At 40.6% G+C, this 20948-nt stretch overlaps 2 pseudogenes; one reads left to right on the top strand and one right to left on the bottom strand.

Annotated features, from left to right (window-relative positions):
- LOC116476661 (neugrin-like) overlaps positions 1–13881 on the bottom strand; it is a 31635-nt pseudogene extending 17754 nt beyond the window's left edge.
- A 670-nt stretch (positions 13882–14551) lies between these two features.
- On the top strand, positions 14552–15861 carry LOC116469134 (keratin, type I cytoskeletal 19-like; annotated as a pseudogene).
- Positions 15862–20948: the final 5087 nt, after the last annotated feature.

Here is a 20948-nt window from a genome sequence, read left to right as displayed (position 1 = left end):
GCTTGGGCAAAGTGTGACAAACAAGACAATTTTGGTGATGTAATTTTGGAAGCCCTGAGAATTCACAAAGGGGAGAAGAAGTGTAATACAATGAATCCACTTTATTCGGCAATGGGAAGTGCTATGAGGGGACTAGTCATTCTGGACAGAGCTCAGGAAATGATTACAAAAAGTTCTGACTCAAGCGTTTCCTGAGAGTTGAAGGTGCTCTCGCTCTTTGTAATACTTTAGGTTCCAACTAACTATGCCGTTGCATTCCCCAGAGCATTCCTCAGTGGAGCGGTGGTGGTTTCCATCTCAGTCCTTCCATGCTACCAAATGACAGGAGCCATCTCAGGAGCAGAGGTGAATTGAGAGGATTCTTTTCTTTTTAACTGTGGTAAGAATACTTAGCATAAGACCTGCCCTCTTAACAAATGTTTAAGTGTGCAATACATTGTAATTTATCAGAGGTACATGTTGTACAGGGAATCTTTAGAGCTTATTCATCTTAATGGAAACTTTAACCCTATTGATTAGTAACTTCCCATTTCATCCTCCCTTTGGCCCCTGGTAACCAACATTCCACGCTTTGATTCTGAGTCTGACTACTCTAGATACCCTATATAAATGGAATCTTATGGTATTTATCTTTCTGTGACTCACTTATTTCACTTAGCATAATGTCCTCAAGGCTCATCCATGTTGTCCATTTTGTGGTTTTTGAGACAGATTTCACTTTGTTGCTGGTCAAGGTACGGCTCACCACAACTCCCTCTGGTTCAATTCCCGCCCCTCCCAGCCATAATTTCACTTTTTTTAAGGTTGAATAGCATCCCATTATATGTATATGCCACATTTTCTTTATCAATTCATATTTCAATAAACAGGTTGTTTCTACATCTTGGTTATTATAAATAGTGCTGAGTGAATACGGGGGTGCAGGTATCTCATTGGGATCCTGATTTCAGTTCTTTCAGATATATACCCAGTCGTGGGATTGCTGGATTGGATGGTAGTTCTATTTTTAATTTTTTGAGGAACCTCCATACTGTTTTCCATAGTGGCTGCACCATTTTACATTCCTCCCAACAGGGTGTAAGGGTTCCAATTTCTCCACATTCTTACCAATACTTGTTGTCTTTTGTTTTTATGATAATAGCCATCCTTACAGAGGTGAGAGGATATATCATTGTGGTTTTGATTTGCATCTCCCTGATGAATAGTGACATTGAGCATCTTTTTATATATCTGTCGTCCATTTATATATCGTTGGAGAAATGTCTATTTAAGTTTTTAGCCCAATTTTAAATCAAGTTATTAGTTCCTTATATATATTTTGGAGATTAATGCCTATCAGATATATAGTCTGCAAATATTTCCTCCTACTCCATAGGTTGCTTTTTTTTTTTTTTTGGAGACAGAATCTTGCTGTGTCATTCAGGCTGGGGTGCAGTGGTGCACTCTTGGCTCACTGTAACCTCTGCTTCCTGAGTTCAAGCAATTGTTGGGCCTCGGCCTTCCAAAAAGCTGTGTTTACAGGTGTGTGCCACCACACCTGGCTAATTTTTGTATTTTTAGTAGAGATGGGGTTTTGCTATGTTGCCCAGGCTAGTCTCGAACTCCTGGCCTCAAGCAATCCACCTGCCTTGGCCTCCCAAAGTGCTGAGATTACAGACATGGGCCACTGTGCCCTGCCTAGGCTGCATTTTCATTCTGGGAAGATTCTGCTCTTTGTGGAGGCAGAGGTCGGGGAGGCAGAGGCATCCAGGGCAGTGCAGAGGGCAGGCAACACTGGTGAAAGATGAGAGGAAGAAGCCAATGATAGGTGATCACTCAGTGGGTTCATGAACACATATTGTACATACTATATATCCAGCAATACATGAATGGAGGTTTTCAAGAGATTAGGAATTCTTTACTGAGCAGGTGGGACACAAAGAAACAAGATTGGATATTAACATTAATACAGCCTCATTCTTATCCATGGGCATTTGAGAACGAGGTACATTCATGTTACGTAAGAATCAAGTGAGAAAATAACTATAAAAGGCTTAGTACTAGCCTAACTATACTAGGCACTTATTTTCTTTACTGCTTGCTCTCTTATATCTTACATATATAAGAGCAAGCTATATATATGTGTGTGTATATATACACACACACACATATATATATGCTCATAATATTCTAATTGACATTTTTAGGAGAAATAAAATGGCATGAAAGGTATTAAAGAGGCTAGAAAATAACAGGAAAAAGTGTATTCACTTCTAAATCAGATGAACATATTTTATCACATAAGCTTCATGAAGAAAAAGCCTTGTAATAAGGTTTAATACTTGAACCTAAATTTCTTCAATAATTCATAATAGAAAAGCCTTGAAAAATATGGTATAATGCCCAGATTTATTACTTTAAAATATGAATAAGAATATTCACTTTTTTAACCTCTCCTCCCAAATGAGCCATTTAGAAACAGTGCAGCAGTCTAGAACACAACAGTTTGCAGCCTGTGTTTCACAGAGCCTTAGGGTTTCCCAAAAAAGGTATGAAAGGTGTGAAATTGTTAAAAGAAAGCATTGGTGAAAGGCGAGTGATCCCTTTACACTTTTTCTGTTTTAAGTATTGTGACTCAAGGCAAGATTTCATTTGAAAAAATAATTCTGCTGTTGAAAAATAAAGAGAACAAAAAGAAGAGGAATAAAAGCCATCATTATAACAGAAAGGTCTTTGACTAGGAATCAAGACATAGGGGATATAATCTAGCCATGTGATTTTAGGCAAATAATTTACATTTTGAATTTTGACCTGCAAAGATTAAAAGCAACATAGCTTCTTTAACGCTATTAAAAGACACTAGGATGGATTAACAAATGATGCTAGTTTCAGCTTAAAAAAATAATTTTATGGTTTCCAGCTTCTCAGCAAACTATCGCAAGGACAAAAAACCAAACACCGCATGTTCTCACTCATAGGTGGGAATTGAACAATGAGAACTCATCGACACAGGAAGGGGAACATCACACACCGGGGCCTGTTGTGGGGTAAGGGGAGGGGGGAGTGATAGCATTAAGAGATATACCTAATGTTAAATGATGAGTTAATGGGTGCAGCACACCAACATGGCACATGTATACATATGTAACTAACCTGCACGTCGTGCACATGTACCCTAAAACAAAGTATAATAAAAAAGAATAAAAATTAAAAATAATAATTTGAATTTCAATTTCTTAGATATGTTCAAATGACTATAATTAAAACATCTATACCAAGTATTTGTTTTTAAAATTATGTTAATATTAATACCTTGCCTATCAATAAAAATTACTATTTATTGAAGTATTATTTCATTTAACTGAATTCTTTCCAGAACGCTGTCAGTTGCTATTATCTCCATTTTATTAATAAAGGACAATGAAGCTCTGAGATATTCAAAGACTTGCCAAAATTAATCGTTCTCCAGGCCTTTATGAGCGATGAGTCTCTCCTTTCTACCCCGCAGGCAGCCTTGTTTCAGGATCATTTTGGACCAGTGGTGGAATTTATTTGTGGAATAAATGTCTGAGTGTCAAGAGTACTTTGGGTTTCTGTAATTTAATGAATCAGTGTATATTGGAATCAGTCTTAGTAAGAACATATACATGATGACCATACTGTCAAGATTTTCTTGAACAGACTCCATTCCAAGTGTTTTCCACCTGCTTTATTAAAGTATAATTGAGAGATAAAAAATGTATGTATTTACAATGTACAATATGATGCTTTGATATCTGTATACATTTTGAAATTATTAAGTCAACCTTATTACCATGCCCTTTATCTCACATACCTATTTTTCGTGATGAGAACTATTAAAATCTAATTTCTTAGCAATTTCAAGTATACAATACATTATTATGGATTATAGTGACTATACTGTACAACAGATCTTCAGAATGCATTTGTCTTAACTGAGACTTTGTACTCCTTAACCAGCATCTCCCCTCTTTCCACGCCCACAACCCTTGGCAACCACCATTCTACTCTCTGCTTCTGTAAGTTTGACATTTTTAGATTCCATATATAAGTGAGATAATGATTGCAACTGTTTCTCCCCGTTTGTTCACTAAAGGCAGAATTTCATTAAATATAACTTGCTTGGCTAGATAAGTGGGAGAGCAGAGCTGAGATTCAAACCTTCGTCAGGTTCAAATAGCTATGCTATTAATATTTGGCTTCCCAATACTTTTTTTTTTTTTTTTTTTTTTTTTGAGACAGAGTCTCGCTCCCAGGCCGGAGTACAGTGGCGCTATCTTGGCTCACTGCAGGCTCCGCCTCCCGAGTTCACGCCATTCTCCTGCCTCAGCCTCCCGAGTAGCTGGGACCTACAGGCGTCCCCCACTGCGTCCGGCCAATTTTTTGCACTTTTAGTAGAGACGGGGTTTCACCGTGTTAGCCAGGATGGTCTCGATCTCCTGACCTCGTGATCCGCCCGCCTCGGCCTCCCAGAGTGCTGGGATGACAGGCGTGAGCCACCGCGCCTGGCCCCAATACTTTCTTATCCAGTGAGTTTTAACACAACTTATTATCAACACTTGAATTCCAAAATAGTAATCCAGTTACAAAAATCAAACTAAAAGGATCTGAAGACATTGAGCTTCTTCCTCTCCCTTTCAGCACTTGACTTGTTTAAATGCTGCATCATTAATCCTAACAGAGATCTTATGTCTGAGCAATTTCTAAACTCTTCAGTAACTATATTAACTCATTCTCTAAATTGTGGTGTCTGGATTAATGGGGTATATTTCTATGTACATAGAGTAATGTAAAATGCTGTGAATCAATAAAACACATTTATACAATTTATTAGGCGTTCTTATTCTTGGGTTGTTCATTGCTGGATAAATTACATTAAATGATGACTTTACTCTCACTATTTGAGACAACGGGAAGATGAACATCTTTGAAACACAGCTCAAAGTTATAACATTCAGTCAATCACACAGTTTATTGTTACTTTAATTTCGCTTCTGAGATAGGGAAGTTATTTTTCCTGATTGTTAATCCAATATTATAGCTGGGTCTAAACTCTCACAGATCCCCTACGCCTAAATATTTAATATATTAGGCTGGTTAAAATGCAAAATGGCTGAGCTACAGACTTCCAGCCTAAGGCTGCAGTTTAGATTTTCTTCTTTTTTTTTCCCTGTATATTAAACATCACAGCAGGATCCTGTTAACAATTGGTGTTTATTGGTTGTGGGGTATCTGTTTTACAGTGAGAGAAAAACTCTGCACACCACTAGGTACACAGCAAAAAGACCACTATAATGAAACATTTTATAATTGGGTTGTATTTTATAATACCCAAAACTGACACAGGAAGAATTAGAGTTCAGACATTTACTCTCAAAATTCAGAATTGGATTAGTTACTAGTGCTACTAACATTTCCTTACCTTATTCATTTCCAAAATGATTATAAATATATATTATGATGGCAGCTGTCCTCCAAAGAGCCTAAGGCACTTTGCAAAGAATAATTCTCTCCCTGCCTCCGGGAAAAGGGGAGGAAGCTTACCAGAAACTGCTCTCACCCTAGTTCTATTCCATAGTCTCAATGACCTAAGTAATATAATGGAAGATCTGGATTTCCAACCCGGTAGGCCAATGGTTATGCATTAAATCAAACATATTACATTACAGTACTATATAATTGCATGAACCCAATAGACTGATAAATAAGATATATTTATTAATATTATTAAATGTTTCAGGAAAGGTAGTTTTGCATGAGTGTTTAAAAGCTTGGGTTTTCTTTTCAGACTATCTGAATTTGAATTCAGGGACCAGAACAAATAGTTTTAGTAGACTAATTACAGTGAATACAGATGAGATCATGTCTCTCTCTCCCCTCATTTTCGCTTCATTATTACCACTTCTCCCTGTTTCTTTATAAGGAACACCATGAGGAAACACGCTACTGTGCATCACAGTGGAGTTGGTGCAGCATTCCAGTGAACACGAGGCCACCCAACTTCTAATTACAGCTCTGCATCCCAATCCATTGCATAATTCTGCTTCAGTACAATAAGGCGGTTGGGCTCGGCCACTAAATGTTTGTTTTCTTTCAGACTACATGGGAATAAATTTAATATGGTTTTTCTTTGTTCATTCTGAACCTGTGCTACCCACTCAGCTACCTACTTAAACAGGCTCTGGAAATGTTACTCTCCTGCATTCCCACAGAATCCTCACATTTTTGTCTGGGAATGAATGGCAAAGAAAACACATTATTTTTGTAATTTGTGGGCGAACCAGGCTCTTCCAGTTGTAGAAAATTTTGTAATTTAAATCAAATGAAATTTAATATGCGTTAGTTTTTAAATTTAAGGAGTATGCTCCTTCCGGTGGTTAAAAAAAATTGTAACTTTATTAAATGCATTCACATTCCCATCCTAGGTCTGAACAAAATTTCTAATTCTGGAACTATCTTTATATATGTATGTATATATTATTAATATCAAGTGATATCTTTACTCTTGAGTTTTTTTCCAGCTTGTGATTAAGTTTTACCAAAATCTCTAGCTGTCATAGCTACTTCTATTGTTTAGCTGTATCTCTTTCAGTTTTCTTTCCCCTATCTTTTATAAATAAAACATGATCCTTAAGAATGAAATATTATTAATGCTGTGTTATTAGACTGAAGGCAGCTCAATATTTCATACGCATGTCTTACAATGAATGAAATACAGCCACACAGAGATGTCCACAAAGCAAGCACATAACATAAAAACGTGCTCACACTGAGGATAGAATGCTGAACAGGAATTCTAGCAGCTATGTTTTGTGATTTTGTTTTCCCTTTTGCCACTAACCTGGGATAAATGATTTAATGTTGTGTCTCGATCTTCCATTTGTAGAGGAAAACCAATAGCGAACCTGTCTAAACTGCAAGATGAGAGTTGGTGCTGCACAACTTTGGCATTGGTAAATCATATTCTTAGTAAACCTGAAAACAGTCTGAATCTTGAAGCAGTTAAACTTGGGGATAATCATTTACCTTATCCAAAAGATATATCATTTATTTGTGGAACTCCACACTATGAATGTCAGTGGACACATATATGAAGAAATACATTGTGGACAAATATAGGGGACAAAAGTATAGTAAATATACTATACAACAAAGCAGAAGATGATCTGTGCTTCAACACTAGCATCAAGTTCTACAGAAATTGAAAGGTAGAAGCCTCAAGGAACAATTTTACTATTTCACTGGCAATGTAACCAGAATAACGTGAATTGGCAAATTAAAGGAGTAAATTACCAAATATCAAATACTCCAAAAGGTTAGGTAATATTGTACTTTCCTGAAGATCCTTCTTGAGATTATATGGGTCACATGTTGGATGGCCATGTACTTTATCTTTCAAAACAGGGACACCTTTGAGAGCGAAAGAAGATATATTAATTACTCTGGCTAACAGGTATAAACTAGGACTGTCTTGGGCAATCTGAGATGTAGTGTTAAGTTTGAAACTGAACAGCGTTAGAGACATTAACATACTTGCAAGCTAACAAATTAGCTTGCCACCATATGTCTGCATATGTGCATATATGTATGTTTGTATGTACATATTTATGTGTGTGTGCATGCGTTTACACTCTAACAGAAATACAAGACCTCTAGTCGGATCTGAAAATAGATCTCTTATCTCTCTTAATAGAGCATCTTTGGTCAGTTCCCACACCCCAATTCCCCATGTGGCAATTTTGCGAGAGCCAGATACACCTGCACAGGTGGCACAAGAGAGAATACCACATTGTGAAACTCAGAACTTACATAGGGCAGCTGGCATGCCTGCACATCCTCTTTGCTGGGGAGAGAACGAAAGAGTTAGAGAGATAGAGATAGAGATAACTTTACTCTGGAATGTGAACCAATCCTATCTGGGGACAGCAGGGGAAGGTGTCTACTTCATCACCTTCACCACTCTGGAATGTGAGTGACTCCCAGGAGCTAAATATCTATGGGTCTCTGGAGGTATCTATCTTTAAGATTGCTATTCAGTTATCTGTTTTGTTTGTTGTTGGTTTTGTTTTTTTGTAGAGACTGAGTTTTTCTTGTCACCTAGGCTGGAGTGCAGTGGTGCAATCTTGGCTCACTGCAGCCTCCACCTCCTGGGTTCCAGCGATTCTCCTGCCTCAGCCTCCTGGGTAGCTGGGATTACAGGCACATGCCACCATGCCTGGCTAATTTTTGTATTTTTAGTAGAGATGGGGTTTTGCCATGTTGGCCAGGCTGGTCTCGAACTCCTGACCTCAAGTGATCTGGCTGCCTCGGTCTCCAAAAGTGCTAGGATTACAGGCGTGAGCCACTGTGCCTGGCCTCAATTATCTGTTAACCCAGGTGCCAGTGCTCTTTGCTCAGAAACATTACAGTATTTACAAAACATTGTCTGCCAACAAGTCTCTCACCCTAGTTGAATATCACTGGGTGCATGACTATCTTCTGAAAACCAAAGACAGTTACAGCTAATTTCAGAATTTTCAGTGAAACCTAATGCTTCGCTAGGTTTCTCAGATAGCCTATTTGGGGCTAATTTATGTATTTATATCTGAATTGCTCATTCAGAGTGAATCCAGTTGAATTCCCCACAGATTCTGAGATGAGAAACATAGGCATTAGGTCTATTTTTGGTAGTAAACTACAGAAATCTGATGTGAGCTAGCTTAAGCCCCCAGAATAGAATTTGTTATAAGGCCATTGGGTGTCAGAAAACCTAAGGGAAAGACGAGCTGAAAGGAAGGATTCTGCTTCTCTGCATCTTTTTCCTGGTGCTTCTGCCTCATTCTTCTGTGTCATTGCAGATCAGCTCCCTTTGTGTCTCTGTCTATATGGCTTAATATGTAAAATAAAGAATACTTTTGCTTCAAAAAGTCCTAACATAGCTTTTAATGCATATTTTACGTATCTCTCTGTCTTAGGCTTTGTGACAAGAAAAAAAGATTCAATCAAATTACTTTGGGCCATTCGTGTAACAACAAGGGGGGCCCTGTGGAGCTTAAAGAAGCAAGACTCATGGGTTTCCAGATAGGCAGAATCTAACACTGAGTCAGAAACTGGAACTGGGTTAACTTTTAGCACCTAGGAACTTAGATTTTGTTCATCTTTTGCATTTAACGTAATTCAGAAATGCACTCTGTACTGGTGCTACCCAACAATAGCCACATTACCACGGGACCATCTTTCTGAACGTTGCCACCTGAGCACCCTGGCCTCCCTTTGTATGTTTCCAGCTTCTGGTAAGAACTACTCAAGTCTCCTTTTAGTGGCATCTTTAGGATTTCTGTATGGCTGAGACTCAAGGGCAGGCATGAGGTTTGAAAAGGGCCTTAAAATGATGTTTTCATTATTAATAAAATTGCCTACTTTAAGGAATTGAGGTGGGGAGTGATAAAGATTATGGAGCAGGAGTGAGTCTCTTTCCCAAGCAAATGTCAGGTCTAAAAATGTACACATTTCTGAAAGAGAAAATCTGATTGGAATAGAAAGTGGCTGTCATCTCTGGGTAGAGCTTCTGCACTGCCCTCAAGTCGTGTGCTCGCTGCCTGGCCTAATCAGGAGTGTCCAGAAAGGCGTGGTCACATGGCATAGCTTGGGATTCTTTCCATAGGAGCTGCCTGGACCGGATTACCCAAGTTTCCTGTATCATCGCCACTGGTGTTCCTCTGATTAAAGCAGAGGGAAGCTTATCTGTAAGAGTACCAAGTCATAGACTTGAACCCCAGCTCCATGGTTTGAAGGGCTGGTGACTTTAGACAAGTTATTTCCTGCCAGTGAGGCTCCATTTTCTTGTGTTTAAGATGGAGATACTGACCCCAATTGAGAACAGTAGTGAAGACAAAATGAGACAGTGGATATAAAAGAATTGTGTGGTTGGTAAAGCCTTGTGAAAGTAAAGGGTTAACATTTGCAATGCTGTAAAACTTTCAGAAGACTTGGTTAATATTAATAATTAAATAGCCAACACTTCCTGAATGCTTCTGCTCCAAAAACCTTGTGCATATTATTTTAATTAGTCATCATAATTACTGTATGGGGTACATACTATTATTGTTTCTATTTTCAGATGACAAATCTAATGTACACAGAGGTTAAGTAACTTGCCCAAGGTCACATGGCCAGTAAGTAAAGTTAGGATTTAAACCCAGATAGTCTGGCTCCAAAACCAGTACTCTGTTCTACCTAGATCTCTAAGACTCTAATGAAGTTTCATGGTAACAAACAGTATAAAAATATAAATTAATCCATAAGGTAGAAAAATCAACTTCTGTACTGTCCTAAGGAGCTAGAGATAAGAAACTAAGATTCTTGTATGAGAAGAGAGTCTAATTTAGACACAGCGAATCAGGCCAAAGTTGTGCCACTTGCTGGTTTAAAAAGATTACTTTCGTTTTTTTTGTTGTTGTTGTTTTCACATTTAGATTAGGAGGCTTTCCTTATACTGTCAGAAATACTCATAGGTGTTAGTGAACACTGTTGGGTGTGTTTCTGGATTAAAGAAGTGCTAGGCCAGCAAATTAAATCTTTTGATCTTTTGTAAAGAAAATAGCTCTATAATTGTAAACTCTTTCTGTTAAGAAACTCAGTGCCCTTCAACCATAAGCGATCATAGGCCCATATAAACATTGATTTTTTTGAATTCCAGCTTCTAATTTCCCTAGTTAATATTTTGATGTATACATATAGATTTTCTGAAAATAACACAGAAAAATTCACTGCTCAAAACTGGTTCCATAATAATAATGCAGCTTTTTATAATTGAAAGGTTAGATGGACAGTTTTGTTCTTTTAATTTTCATTTATTTTTGTTTTAAAAAATTAACATATATTTCTTATTAATGCATAGTTATTTTTAAGTTAAGGGGTCTAAATACTGTCATGATTCTCACTGTCCATGAACATATAGTGCAAAAGTAGTAAGAAAACACTAGTGAATAGTAATTCACTAGTATTGTTATTGTTTTAATAGCTAACAATCATCACAGGTTTACTATGTTTTAGGCACTATTTTAAATGTTTTTGTATGTAATTATTTTAATCTGCACAGCTTTAAATCATTGGGGTGACAGAGATTACTAGTTTTCCCCCCAATTTCTGCTCTTCCCTCTTGCTATAGTGATAAAGTTTTAGCAAGGCATGTGGCATCCCTTGAAACTAGATGTGGCCATTGACTAGGTTCTGGCCAATGGGATTGTGAGTGAGAGTGATGTGGGAACTTCTGGATCATACTCCTAAAGGAAATGAGGACATATTCCCTTTTTTCTTATCCTCTTCTGCTAGCTAGAATGCAGATATCCTGGTGGCAGCTGGAATAGCCATCATGGTCCATGAGATGGAAGCCACCTTTTGAGAGAGCAGAATAAAAAGACAGAAGGAGTCAAACTCCACAGAATCATGGTGCCACCTTATCAGCCCTTGACTCCTATATTGAAGAGAAGCAAACTTCTATGTCATTTAAGTGGCTATTACTTTTGTTCTTATTATTATACAGCCAAACCACTACCGTAACTACTGAAGTCGATAACATCATCATTCTCATTTTAAAGTTGGATAAACTGAGACACACAGAACTTAAGTGATGGAGTGGCAGAGCCAGGGTTTGAACCAGAGAATCTGGCTTCAGAGTCTTCCCTCTTAACCACAGCCCTCTACTTTTTTACTTTTTCTGATCAGATACCATGCATATTTATGTTTAATTAATTTTAACATGTGATTTTCTGCCATTTGTGACTTAGGGATGGGAGGATGAGAAGTGTTTTCTTTTTGGTGATTTTTTTTTTTTTTTTTTGCCTTTCTGCATTTGTCTAGATTCATGCAGGGAAGGATGGTGAGGCTGACAATGGAACCAGAAACAGAGAGGCACAAGCTATGATGTGCAGAAGATAGGGATGGGGAGGTAATGAAATGGAGACGGGAATGTGATTAAAGAGAGCCAATTTCCGCACAGCTGATATAGAAAGCAAATAACAAGTGTGTGATAAAGAGAAAGGAGATAAAGTAAGTATTTTCATATCATTGACAGATCTGGCCCCATGTCAGGTGCAATCAAGGTTGCCTGCATCTTGCAGTTGGTCCTACTAGCTGCAGGTACCCTGAGACGACAATGACCCTGCAGCCTAAAGGAACGTGTAATGTTCTCGAAACTTGAGTTTCAGTGTGACCTTCTCCACAAGAATCTTTTCAGCTTTAGGCCTTCTGGGGAGGCCTCAGAGCAGCATTTCCTGAAGCTTCATTTAAAGATACTGTTTCGCTCCCCTGTCTGTCCTGGCTTCTTCTCCTTCTGTCAGCTTTGTGGCAGCAAAGGCAAGATAACGCTTGGTATTAGAAAGGTATGATGCCTAAAATTAGAAGACTCCGAAATCATTTCAAATTGACCCCTCACTTTTCATATAGGTTGACCTAAATTTCATTTCAGAACAGAGATTCTTTCTCTCACCACATAATTTTTGAGCATGTTTCTTCACTTTTCTCTATTTCATTTTCCTTAGGTGTGAACAAAAGACTTGTACTAAGTGAGTGCTGAGGGCATTTACAGGAATAGCCTTCCATGGTTTGCCCTTCTCCATAGCTTTGAATTTCCAAACCACTGAAAAAGAAGTCATAAACCATGCCTTTTCTTCAGTACTTCCTTACTCTTCACTGCCTCAGTTACTTAGATAATGAGAAGTTTTGTGTGTTCATGCCCTTGTCTAAGAAATCATGAAAGAGGAAGTGTCTTATTAGAAAAGGTGACTTCTATTTACTTACATTGCGACTAAGGCAAAGAGACAATTCCATCTTTAGGAAAGTGGATCTGTTCCAGGGAGAACAATGAGAAGATGTATCTGGACTCCACATTTCTGCCATCTGGGCTTGCTCTCTCATTGAAAGAAGAATTTCCTAACTTCTAACTTCATAAACGTTGCTCTAGGAGAAGAGTAGTAATGACCCTCACTGACAGAGAATGCAATACAATTCAGAATATGCTTGATGCAAATCATCATCAGTTGATAGTGCTTTACACTTGGCCAAGTGCTCTCACAGTGCAAGTCCCCCTGCCCAATGTGGGCAAAATACAATGAATAAAATATGATCCCCGCTCAGAAGGGGCCTATAATCCAGGGTAGAAAATAGACACATGTACATAAATAATTCTAACTCAAGACATACCCCATTTCTGCATTATTAGAGGTACAAAGAAAATGCTAGCAGAACAGCAGAGGGAGAGGTTACTCCCCATAGGGTTGTAAATGAAGGTTTCTTGAAAAAAGTAAGAACGTGTCAAGGCTATTGCTAATAGCAAACATAACTGGTTACTTTACCTATTTCTTTAATTTCTTTTGATTTTTACAATAACCCAAATGAGGACGTAGAAGATGAAGAAAAATTGGAAAATGCAGGAAATTTGTTGTCTTATGGATACAGATAGAAGGGGTTGATGCTGCTATTCACCCCAGAGAAAACCACAGAGTTGCCTGTGTGAGAAGCATCTAGATTTTAGAGCACTTCCTATAATGGGAGAGTGTGCCCGATGACTTTTGACTTGTAGGCACATAAAGTGAATTTTATGCATGCTTCAATCTATATTTTAAGTCTGACCATACCTAACTTGCTTATCAACAGTGGTCATTTTAGTATAATGAGAATATGTGATTTTTCCTTTTATTTATTTTCCAAATACAATTTAAGGATAAGCCTCTAATAGAGATACAAAATAAATAAAAAGAAATAAAAAATTAAAAAGGAATAGTGACAGAGTAAAAGCAAGAGAGTGAGACATGAAAATGTTTTTCATATATAGATTTCTTACATTTCATTATTTTGTGAATGAATATATTGCGGTGCTTACCTTGATCCTTGAGAGTGCATATCGTTATTAGCAGACTGTCAGCTGGTGGAAAGGGTACAGATCCGGAGACTTAGAAAGCTTAGATTTTAATCTCGGCTGTCTTGCAAAAAGGAAAAGGAAAAGAAACAAAAAAATCTTTTGGTAATATGCAGTTATGTGCGTCCGCCATCTTTCTTCTTCACTATAGTTCTGTTCTTTTTTTTTTTTTTTTTTTTTTTTAGACGGAGTCTCGCTTTGTCGCCAGGCTGGAGTGCAGTGGCAACTGATATTGGCTCACTGCAACCTCTGCCTCCCGGGTTCAAGCCATTCTCCTGCCTCAGCCTCCTGATTAGCTGGGGTAGCTGGGACTACAGGCGCGCGCCACCACGCCTAGCTAATTTTTGTATTTTTAGTAGAGATGGAGTTTCACCTGTTGGCCGGGATGCTCTTGATCTCCTGACCTCGTGATCTGCCCGCCTCGGCCTCCCAAAGTGCTGGGATTACAGGCGTGAGACACAGCTCCCGGCCAGTTGTGATCTTAGTAAGCCATTTAACCTCCGCCTTAGGTAGCTCACCTGTTGAGCGGTCATTTCCCTCGTCAAGTGCTTGTACAACTTTATGTAAAGTAGCTATTTAAAAAAAAATTTATGGCTCCTCCCTCGAATTGCAGCCTCTGGTACCAGGGTCGCTCCGTCTGTGCTCTGCCTCGCCATGACTTCCTACAGCTATCGCCAGTCGTGGGCCAAGTAGTCCTTCGGGGGCCTGGGTGGCGGCTCGGTGAGTTTTGGGCCGGGGGTCGCCTTTCGCGCACCCAGCATGCACTGGGGCTCCAGCGGCCGCGGCGTGTCCGTGTCCTCCGCCCGCTTAGTGTCTGTCCTCGTCCTCCTTGGGGGGCTACAGAGGCGTCCTGGCCACGTCCGACGGGCTGCTGGCGGGCATGAGAAGCTCAATATGCAGAACCTCAACGACCCTCTGGCCTCCTACCTGGACCTGGACAACGTGTGCGCCCTGGAGGCAGCCAACCGTGAGCTGGAGGTGAAGATCCGCGACTGGTACCAGAAGCAGGGGCCCAGGCCCTCCCGTGACTACAGCCACTACTACAAGACCATCCAGGACCTGAGGGACAAGATTCTTGGTGCCACCATTGAGAACTCCGGGATTGTCCTGGAGATCGACAACGCCCGTCTGGCTGCAGATGACTTCCGAACCAAGATTGAGACAGAGCAGGCTCTGCGCATGAGCATGGAGGCCGACATCAACGGCCTGCGCAGGGTGCTGGACGAGCTGACCCTGGCCAGTACCGAGCTGGAGATTCAGATCGAAGGCCTGAAAGAAGAGCTGGCCTACCTGAAGAAGAACCATGAGGAGAAAATCAGTGGGCTGAGGGGCCAAGTGGGAGGCCAGGTCAGTGTGGAGGTGGATTCGGCTCAGGGCACCAAACTCGCCAAGATCCTGAGTGACATGTGAAGCCAATACGAGGTCATAGTGGTGCAGAACTGGAAGGATGCTGAAGCCTGGTTCAACCAGCCGGACTGAAGAATTGAACCAGGAGGTAGCTGGCCACACGGATCAGCTCCAGATGAGCCGGTCCAAGGTCGCTGACCTGCGGCGCACTCTCCAGGGTCTTGAGCTGCAGTCACGGCTGAGCATGAAAGCCGCCTTGGAAGGCACACTGGCAGAAACGTAGGCGCGCTTTGGAGCCCAGCTGGCGCAGATCCAGCCGCTGATCAACTGTATTGTAGCCCAGCTGGGCGATGTGCGAGCTGATAGCGGCAGAATCAGGAGTACCAGCAGTTCATGGACGTCAAGTCGCGGCTGGAGCAGGAGATCTCCACCTACCGCAGCCTGCTCGAGGGCCAGGAAGATCACTACAACAACCTGTCTGCCTCCAAGGTCCTCTGAGGCAGCAGGCTAAGGGGCTTCTGCTTTCCTTCGGAGGGTGTCTCCTGGGTAGGGGGATGGAAAGGAAGGGACCCTTACCCCTTGCTCTTCCCCTGATCTGCCAATAAAATTTTATGGCCCAAGGGAAAAAAAAAATATATGTGTGTGTTTATATATATATATATATATATATATGTGTGTGTGTGTGTGTGTGTGTGTGTGTGTGTATGAAAAACAATACATGCTCGTTGTAAAAATGTGGAAAACATGGCGAACTAGTCAGAAATTCATAACTATCACCTGTGACTTTACCACCCAGGGAGATCCATGTTGCTTGCACTTTGTTGAATCTGCTTCCCATTTGTACTTCTGTTTCTGCATTTCTCCAGGCTAAGAAAGGTGAAAGCAGGGAATCCATCTGCCTTTATCCAACTCAATGATCCTGGTCAGGCAAGGAGCCACTTAACGTTCTGCTGAGTGAATAGGAAAAAAGCATGGTTTCCTTACTCTCTCTCTCTCTTTTTTTTGAGATGGAGTCTTGCAGGCAGTGCAGTGGCATGATCTCGGCTCACTGCAACCTCCGCCTCCTGGGTTCAAGCAATTCTCCCGCCTCAGTCTCCCCAGTAGCTGGGATTACAGGCACATCACCACACCTGGCTAGTTTTTGCATTTGTAGTAGAGACGAGGTTTCACCATGCTGGCTAGGCTGGTCTTGATTTCCTGACCTCAGATGATCTGCCCGCCTCAGCCTCCCCAAGTGCTGAGATTACAGGCGTGAACCGTTGCACTTGGCTATTTCATTATTATCTTTTTCAAAACTCTTATTTGTGACTCAGGCTGAATTTATTCCATGCCTTAAATATAGGCCTTTCTCAAAACTTGGTACCTCTTGATTTTTTTCAGGGCCTGGCTCCTGTTTACCATTTAGTCTCCCAGTTATCTTGTGAGGCTTCTAGGACAGACTTCTCCTGCTCTGGTGCATACTTGTAGAATGACAGAGTGGTGGATGTAGACAGGCCCGGGGAATCTTCTGCTCTCTTCTTTAGTTTCCAAGAGGGAAATCCAAGGCATCCAGAGGGAACTAGATCAAAGTTCTAGAGAAGGTTCTCTGTGAGCCTGGACTCACCTTGAAACTCCTATAGCCCCCAACCCAAAACAGAACATCTAGAACCTGATGATACAGTCAGTCTTGAGATATTCCTGTCCTTGTGTAGAGAAGTCAACTACAGTTTAATTTATATCTCTACTCCAACTTACGAAGCATTTCTTTGCTGATACAAGGTCTGATTTAGATTTTTTAGGCGTTTCTCCCCACTAACACTACAAAAAAGAGTCCTTAGAGGTCATCCTCATAGCTGTCACATTGGCCTCTGTTGACCTTAAGTTTTCCTCTCAGAATACCCTGAGGTGCTTCATTTGCATTATTTCGGTCTTATTTTTCTGTTTTTAGTATTACATGTTCTGTCATCTGTACACATTTCGTGAGCATAGTCTCTAACATAGGAATAATCAGGAACAATCTGAAGAAGCCCAGTCAGCAGCCATGGTATGTAGTAATTCATATTAGCGCCTGAAATAATTGTGTTCATTTTAATGGAATTGATACAGTTTAGGCATAAATCTGTGTTATTTTGGTGCTCAGCTCTACAAAAAACGTCCCCCTTACAATTAATTATAAGAAATTTTCACGTTATAAGAAATAATCCTCTGAAGTATATTTTCAGTGTGGAAAGGCAGGGAGAGTCCATCTTCCATTCATCCTGAGTCTTCTGTCAATTGCTTCCTATGAAGATGCCAGTCGCTAGTGATCTTGATTACAGGCTTGATTCTCAAGGCCCAGGAGCAGCTGAGCGCATTAAAACACACACTTTGGGTGCTAAACAGACCACACAGTAATTCTGGGAGAGTTTTAGAAACATTTCTGCTTTGCAAAGGGCTTCTTCAATCACATAATCTCCCATTTTTGTTTCTTTGTTATACATTTTTTGTTTCTATTTTAATTTACAAATTAAAACTATATATTTATGGTACACAACATAATGTTTTGAAATATGTATATATTGTGAAATGACTAAATCAAGCTAATTAACATATGCATTACACCACATGCTTATTAATTTACGGTGAGAATACTTAAAATCCACTCTCAGCAATTTAAAGTACACAATACCTTGTTATTAACTATAGTCCCCATGTTGTACAATAGCAGCCTCTTCAATAAATGATGTTGGAAAACTGAATAGTATTAGGCCCTTATCTCACACTATATACAAAAATCAACTCAAAAATAAAGACTTAAATGTAAGATCCGAAACTGTAAAGCTACTACGAAAAAAATTATGTTTTTAAGAATTTTTGTGCAATTTGTGTGTTATTTTTTTCAATATGGTGCACTTCCATATAATACGTGCAGATCGTTAGTACTGTATTCAAGTGTCAGGAAATTTTAATAAAGTGAGGAGATGTATCTTAAAGGCCACATATCTTCAAACACATTATGCCCTTCAAATTACTTCCTCTCAATCCTAGCAACGACCGAAATTAATTTTCATATGTAACGGGCGCTTTAAAAATAAAAGCTTTACACAAAAAAGAAAACAAATGAGAAGAATGTGGCGATGTCTCTTTTAGCAGCAGGCACCAGTTGCAACACGATACTGACCACGCAACATTAACTGAAGCAGCCGCCAACTCGCTAGCCAGGCGCGCTGGTGGGTCTCCGGCTCCCCGATTGCACTCTGCGCGCAGCGGCGGCGTTTCAGGAACCCAGGCCGGCCAGGCGCTCCTTCCCTCCCAGTTCATCCAGGACCTTGCGCTCGCGGAGCCAGTCCCCGCGCTGGCGCCGCCCCACTGTAGCTTTCCAGCTGAGCTTTTTAGCCTCTGGTCCCCGCGCAGGGAAATGAGCTTGGGGAAGGGAGCAAGTGGTGGTGGCGGCAGCGGCAGCCTAAGAGGCAGAAGGGAAGAAAGGTGCAAGGCCTGCGCGGTTCTCCATGGATGGAATTCCATTTTGTGCCTGTAGACCGTGGGAAGCTGGGGTTTCCCAGGGTGAAACTGCTGGGCGCCCTCCTCCCCAAAGCGCAGAGGACAGGCAGCACCAGTTGAAGTAGGTACCGCGGGCCCATTTCCCACTCGCCACCAGAGTTCAGTTCAGCAGAATTCTAACCTCACTTCCGAGACCCCACCATTGGCCCCTCTGGTTGATTACGATGATTCACTAATTTTCTGTTTAAAACCTGCAGCATTTTCCCAATGTTGGCACTTCTAAATTATTCCGCCCCCCCAACCCCTCCGCCCCGGACCCTTATGGAACCTCCATGACCGACCTACCTCTCAGCCCCTTCTTTATAGCGTCCTCAAATACAGGGTGTTTTAAAATCCTCAGAAACATGGCTGGCTCTTTGAACACATTTGGGGCAGCCGCTTTCTGGTATTGGTGTGTTAGACTTTTGTCAAAAATACAATTACAATGCAGTTTTAAAATATTGGTTTTTAGCCTTTTTTTCCCCCCAGTAATGTACAGCATGAATCACTCTAGGAGCATAGTCTGAAATTTTAACCTTGTTAATTAACATAATTTCCTCATCACTTCTGTGAGTCACGATCATGTGAAAACTGCTGAGAGTTAGAAATAAGGTACAATGCAACACACCTTTTCTAAATGGAGATCCCAACGTCCTCCTCCCCACCCATTACAATTTATCTGGGGACTAATGGGTAAGAGTTTAAAACCTTGTAACTATTACCGATGGGAGTATACTCATGAAAAAATGTTGCTAATTTGATTTGGTTCGGTGCTTTATCAATTCAAGTAATTCGAAAAATAATATTAAACATAATGCTGAAATATAAGTAATGCCTTTTGCTGCCAGGGAGCAAAATCCAAGTGGGGTGTGGTTAGAGATGAAAATACAGACCACAGAAGATTGTGGGTCTTTCTTTTATTTTGTTGTTGGCTTCACTTCCTAAAAGCTGTGTTATTTTGGGCACAGTTCATTCATCAATGGAAGAGGGGCAGGTAATAGTAAAATCTATTGTTGGCATTGTTGTGAAGATTACATTAATGAGTGAAAAGCATTTAGAATAAGACTGGGCTTATACTAAACACTAAAGAATGTTAACTAACTTTATTCCATTCATTGATGTTTAGATCTAGACCCTTAATTAATGGTGGACACAGAAGGAACACAGAGTCAGTTCTCTTTTCTGTTCTCTAGGTGTTCAGTGGTGAAGAAAGGAGCACACAGTCTTCCTTCAAGAACTCCCAGACTGCTGTTCTCCTCAGTGTCCACTACCTACTTCCAACCTGCTTTCCAGGCTCCACCGCTAGGTCTTGCTGTGACCTGAGGGAGGGACTAAATGGAGGTAGAGTTAGTGTTTGTTTTGGCTCTTACTTGAGGACTGGAAGACATGCAGGGGACACCCATTCTGAAGACACAGAACCATCCTAAAGGTATGGGATATGGAGTGATCTTGGGCTTTTGGTGTTCTTCAGGGACACTTATGCTGCCCCCTTCAGGCAGCCTGGTCATGGATATCTATTTTCTAGTCTTGATTACTTCAGTTTGAGGCTCTAGCACTTGCTAAATCACACAAGCCCTTGGGAGGATGTATGCTGTTAAGTTGTCTTCAGTCAACATTCCTCAATTCCTGCAGCCAGGATTGACTGAGCATCTGGTATGGAAGGTTGGGTATTAGAGGCCAGATATATGGTGAAGAGAGCAGATCTGGTAAGCCCCCTTTACAGACATCAAAGACGTCCTTATAGCCCTTTATTGGCATTTGCTTTGCAGACTATGTAGTGGTGCAGGTAGTGAACCTAAAGGTGCTGGGTTTTCATGAAGGAGAGAAGGCAGGCCAACGAGATGAGAGGAGTGAAAGAATGGTACCCAAAAGGTCCTTCTTGATATTTTTTTCTAACTGAGTTTTCACAGCTGGCTGCTTAAACACCAGGTGGGGCATGAGAGACAGGTGTCTCTTCTGCCACTTATCTAAAGTTTCCTAATTGCAGCAAAGCATATACACTTTTGAGAGGCATTTTCGTCCAATGGACTGAGGAAACAGATACTCCTTCACCTGGAAAACGCTGCTTCTTGCTCTTAGGGCTCAATGTCGCTCTTTATAGCTGTTTTGAAAATAGCAGCACAATTGCTCACTTGGCATCAGGAATGGGGTGGTGATGGGGTTGATGAGAAAGAATGTGTTTCTACTATAAGTTAAAATATTTTAA

The sequence above is a fragment of the Hylobates moloch genome, unplaced genomic scaffold (genome assembly GCF_009828535.3).
Source record: "Hylobates moloch isolate HMO894 unplaced genomic scaffold, HMol_V3 SCAFFOLD_2, whole genome shotgun sequence".
Taxonomy (NCBI): Eukaryota; Metazoa; Chordata; class Mammalia; order Primates; family Hylobatidae; genus Hylobates; species Hylobates moloch.
This window is presented reverse-complemented; position numbering and strand designations above follow the sequence as displayed.